This window comes from Phyllostomus hastatus, unplaced genomic scaffold, assembly GCF_019186645.2.
Source record: "Phyllostomus hastatus isolate PE091 unplaced genomic scaffold, TTU_PhHast_1.1 phas_contig_10, whole genome shotgun sequence".
Taxonomy (NCBI): Eukaryota; Metazoa; Chordata; class Mammalia; order Chiroptera; family Phyllostomidae; genus Phyllostomus; species Phyllostomus hastatus.
Window position 1 is genome coordinate 905701 of NW_025333499.1, and position 6039 is coordinate 911739.

Consider the following 6039-nt stretch of genomic DNA (forward strand, 5'->3'; position numbering starts at 1 on the left):
AAACAATCCTTGTTTTGCCTGTTTTTTGTTGTCATTTATTTTCTTTTTTAAATAACAATAGTAATGTTACTGTTAATAAGATTACTAAATGATTTTTCCTTTTTTCTCTTTTTTATTGTTGTTCAAGTACAGTTGTCTCCATTCCCCCCCACTGCTCCTCCCCACCCCAGCCATCCCCACATCCCACTCTCAATCCTTTTGTCGTTTATTTTATATCCTAAATAATTACATTTATGATTAGAAAAAGGACAGTAAATGGTTGCATAAATGTGCTTGATGTAAAACTGTATAGAGAGCATGACCTCAGCAGTATAAACTATACATATATCCACAGCTACACATAAAGACAGATAAAGGATTGAAAGAAATATGTTTACTTCCCCGTTCCCTCCCTAAAAATAAGTAAATAAAATATTTTTAAAACTATGACAAGAATTCATAGATTATCTTTAATCATGTGAAGTCAATTTTATTACCCATGCATCTATTAATGAGTTGGGTGATGCCTTGGCTAAATGTATTTTCCTGATACCAGCATTTAAAATCATCCTTTGTCTTTTAACCAGGAGGTTTTTATACTCTGGGACAATACATCTTTGCTATATATGTAAGATGGGTCAGGCAAAGCCATTCGGATTCAATGTCAAATATTATATTTCATCAATTTTGGAAACACAGAAAGAGAAAAAAATGTAAAGATTTTATTTGTTTATTTTTGAACAGAGGGGAAGGGAGGGAGAAAGAGAGGGAGAGAAACATCAATGTGTGGGTGCCTCTCATGTGCCCATCCCCAACCCATGTATGTATCCTGACTGGGAATCAAACCAGTGGTCTTTTGGTTCTCAGGCCAGCACTCAATGCACTGAGCCACACTAGCCAGGGCAGAAAGAGAAAGATCTCAATCACAGAAGATGTGGAAAATGGTTATATGTGAATGCTGTGTTGGTAATTCTTTCTTTCTTTCTTTCTTTCTTTCTTTCTTTCTTTCTTTCTTTCTTTCTTTCTTTCTTTCTTTCTTTTTCTTTCTTTCTTTCTTTCTCTTTCTCTCTTTCTCTCTTTCCTTCCTTCCTTCCCTCCCTCTTTTCCTTCTTTCTCTCCTTTCTTCTCCTTTTCTCCTCTCCTCTCCTCTCCTCTCTTTTTCTTTCTTTCCTTCTTTCCTTCTTTCTTTCTTTCTTTCTTTCTTTCCTTCTTTCTTTTCTTTCTTTCTTCTTTCCTCTTTCTTTCTTTCTTTTCTTTCTTTCTTCTTTCCTCTTTCTTTCTTAACCACAGTCAACATTCATATAATTACATATATAAGAAAACTGAAGCTCTACAGTCTAATGGCAAAAGAATGGGGTAAATATGTGACAAATCTCCTCAACAAGTTTTGTAAACTCCCACACCCACTGGACAGAATCAAGGGAGCAGTTGGCTCTCCCCAATGGGACAATGAAATAAGGTTACTGAAGCACAGACAAAGCAGGTGGATTTCCTGCAGTGCTTTGGTGCAAAACTTAAATGACCTTTAGTGTAGAAATGGTACAATTCTAGTAAGTGAAAGCTACCACCCTATTCAAGCCCTCTCATCATTTCTTCCTTTGTTACTAAAATAACTTTTTAGTAAAATAATGCTCAATATTTGAGGGGGAGAGATGATCAGAGCACACTCCCAAGAACCTTTCATCTAGTCTAGGAAGAACAAGGTATCCACCAAGGACCTACTGGGCATGCAAAAAACCTAAAAGGCCAGGATTGAAGTATCTGGGCACCATAAAGCTTGGTTTTCAGAAGTAAGCAATGGTGCCAGGATGAGGATTAAGTAAATTAATTCATGTAAAGCACTTGGCACAAGCCCTGGCCACTAAGATATGTTTGGTGAGTATCAGCTGCAATTACATTAGCATGGTTCCTTCCCCTTAAGGAGCCAGGCAGTGTAAAGCCTTTCTCACCAGTGGGACCCCAATTGGACTTGTAGGCAGTGGCCTATAATGGTGGAATTTGTAGAGCACTGCCTAGATGCCACTGCCTCAAAACCCTTCTCTAACCCTAGGGTAGATGTCACAATGCCACATCTCCAGTTAGAAATGCACTCCTCATAGGATGAATGGCAAATATGTAGCACTTGTTCTGAGGACCCCACCTCCTGCATGCAGAGCAGCCATCACAAATGAGGCACTCTGTCCCACTGAGCCTAGATAGAACCTCAGATAAGGCTCCTTTACATGGTACTCTGGGCACAAATTGCCAAAAGATCTGAGGTGACCTGGGAATTTTACAACTTGGTTCCCCAACTTATAGGTCCTTTTCAAAAATTCAGAATTGGTTTTATAATTATCTATCAGTTTATAATATATTTCTATTGAAATCTTTACTGAGATAATTGTAGATTCACATGCAGATATAAGAGATTATACAGAGATCTCTCATATACCCTAAGGCACCTCCAAGTATAACATCTTGGAAACTGTAGTACAATCAAGATATTAACATTAGTATGATCCACTGATCTTATTCACATTTCCCCAGTTTTATTTGTACTCATTTATGGATGTGTGTATATGTATGTGTGTAGTTTTATGTAATTTAATCAGATATGTAGGCTTATGTATCTATCACCACAGTGAAGACACTGAGCTGTGCCATCACCACAAGCATCCTTCTTGATACCTTTTTGTAATCATGAACATTTCCCTCCCAGTCCCCAACCCCCATTCCTAATCCTTGGCAACCACTAACTAACCTGTTTGTCATTTCTTTAATTGTGTCATTATGAGAATGTTATATAAATGAAATCATATGGTATGTAACCTTGTGGTTTTGGCTCTTTTTATTTAGATAATTCCCTGGCAGAGCATCTAGATTATTGTGCATATCAATAAGTAATTCATTTTCATCACTGGATCATATTCAATGGTGGATGTACTACAGTTTGTTTAACCATTCACCCATTGCTGTAACTGTTTCCAAATTTTTTGATATTACAAATGAAGTTTCTATGAATATTCATGTAAAAATAAATAAATGAGTAAGCAAATAAATAAAAACCTTCAATAGGAGATTGTGATATACAGCTGAAGTAGAGACCCACAAGCAGACATTCCATTTCACCTCTCTTGATTTTTTTCACAGTGTATTCTATTTTATATCATTTTAATAATATCTTTAATATTAAACCCAGTTTTTTATCATCTGTATGTCCAGATGGAGTTAGATATGGAGGGAATGAGGAGAAAAGTGGAGTATGAAAAAGAGACCAAGTACCTGTTCTATACTAACTTCCCATGAAAAATAATTACAGATGCCTTTTTAAAAATAACTGCAGTAAGAATTCTCTGAGCTCTTAGGTTTTTGATGGTTTGAGGCAGACTGGGAATCCAGAGCATGATGAAACATAGCACCTGAAATCCAGAAGAAGTTACTTCACTTGGTTGCTTTTCATTCAGGACACCTTAGGGAGAAAAAGGCATGTACAGCTCCCCTATTCAGATATGTCAGACTGTAGGAACTTTTGCAATCTCCCAATCAGAGTAAACCAAATTTAACCTGCACCAACAATCCACCAAAAGTCTCAGGCACCATCTTGGCCCTGATGTGATCTTGCCTCCTAGCCCCTAGATTTCCTTTGGCTGCTGTGCTAGGATATAATATTCTGGACTTCTCTGAACACCATTTGATTTGAACTCTTACTGTAATTTTCAGTCAATATACACTGTCAGAACTCTCTCTCCAAGTCTCTCTCTTATCTCTCTCTTTTTCTCTACACATGCGCGTGCGCACACACACACACAATTAAGCCATGGGCTTGTCAGGCTCATATCTCTCTAGTCTATTTTCCCCAAATCCTTGCTTGGCTCGTCAGTGCCTACGACTATTTCCATGGTTCATAAGACATAACAAGAGATATATAGTAACCAGGCTTTTAGACATGTCCAGCAAGAGAAAATGAATAATAGCTTTCAGGTTTTCACCATAAGGTGCCCTCATCTGCACAAGAATAGATAGAAATGAGATCACTCATTTATTTGACATTCCACATAAAGATTCTATGAACAAGTCTAATAAGAGCTTCTTGCATAGGGATCCTGCAGCAATTCTGAGATACTGCTGAGCATAGAGATGGCCAATAAGAGAATCATCCCACAATGCCACAGCTTGGTGTTTCCTGCTCTTTTGACACAGCTTTTCAGATGCACACCTAGGCACTTGATTGGAAAAGTCCACTTCAAAAGGAAAGAGGACAGGACATTCCCATATGGGATGAACTTCCTGCATAAGGAAGTTCATCCCATATGGGAAGAGCTGCCTTGGAACAAGGATGCAAAGTTGGCAATTATCTCAGCAACCTCACACTTTCCTAGGGACCATACATTTCAGAGCATCTTGCCAAGAATCTATGTGGAGGGCTATAATGGGACATTCCACCAGTCTTTCTTGGCTCCTATACAATGAAATATCTTAATGAGACCTCCCATGTTAGTCTGTGAAAAGCTCTGTAAAGACACCATATACCCAACCAATTGCATATTAGTAATGCTTAGATGAAATAAACAGTGCAAATTATCTCACACCTAGTAGTGTTCAGTAAATATTGATGCATACAAGTTCCTACCACCCTTTCCTTATCTCCTCTGCACACACATGCACACACACAAATTCTATTCAAATGTGTTTTTTGTTTTCTATGGAAAATCCTCCAGTCTTAGAAGAGATTACAGGTAGATATAAACACCCCCTTTTTACTCCCTTCTTAAACTTTAAAGGCATCTCACTTTAAATTATAAGGTCTCTGTGGAGATCACATGATTAGAACCCACTTGACATCCATGTGAAATTTCTGAAATCATTTCAGAGTATACAAGCAGAGAATGGTTTGTATTAAAGTAAAAGACTGTATCAAAAAGCAGCTGCAACAGAACAGAATCTATTTTACCATCAGAAGAATATTATGGCCAGTGGTAGATAACCTGTTTCAATACTCTGTAATCAAAAACTTTAACAGGTTTATTCAACTATATATCTGGAGAAATACAGATACTAGGCTAAAACTGTGTTAACAACGTTCAAATGGAAAAACTGCTCTGAGCTGCCTGCAGCTGTCAAGAGAGCGCAGTCTACATTTTTTACACTACGGGCAGCAACATATAAGGAATAGTACTGTTCTCCCATGACATTGCCAATGGACTCTGATATTTCGCCCAAAACAAATACATATTAATTAGACATGGAAAGACTGATATTTTGGGACCAATTTTCATGGATTTGAGGAGGACCTCTAGGGAAAGATATTGATTGGTGTAGTATGTAATTTTATGCTTTAGAAGCTAGTTAAAATGATGCCTTCTTTGCCTCTCAGCATGAGACCTGGCAGAATGGGGCCAATTAAGAGAGTAGAAAACAGCAAGGGCAGGATTCAAGGCCATTCCACAGAGTGATTTTCAATTAAAAAATTTTTCAATTTTTTTTCTAAAAAACCCCTCTGTTTATTTTTCTGTATTTTTATTGTGTATGTAAAAGAATTATAAGGATAAATGAGTCTGTGCTTGTTTGGCTAAAACCCATCTTCCAGGTAACTCCTATACTGCTTTCCATAGGGGCTACACCAATCTGCATTTCCACTAACAGTGCATGAAGATTCCCTTTTCTCCACACCCTCACCAGTGCTCGTTTATTTATTGACGATAGCCATTCTTCCAGGTGTGAGATGATATCTCATTGTGGTTTTTATTTTCATTTCTCTCACAATTAGCGGCACTGAGCATTTTTTCATGTCTAAGGCCATCGGTATGTCCTCTTTAGAGAAGTGTCTATTCAGGTCCTTGAATTGTTTGTGGAGTTTTTATGTTGAGTTTATAAGTTCTTTATAAATTTTAGATATTAACCTCTTATCAGATGTATCACAAGCAAATATGTTTTCCCATTCAGTGGGTTGTCTTTTCATTCTGTTGATGAACTGGAGATCATTATGCTAAGTAACATAAGCCAGACAGAGAAAGGCAAGTACCATGTGATTTTGCTTATATGTGGAATAGGATGAACACAATAAACTAACAAACAAAAGAG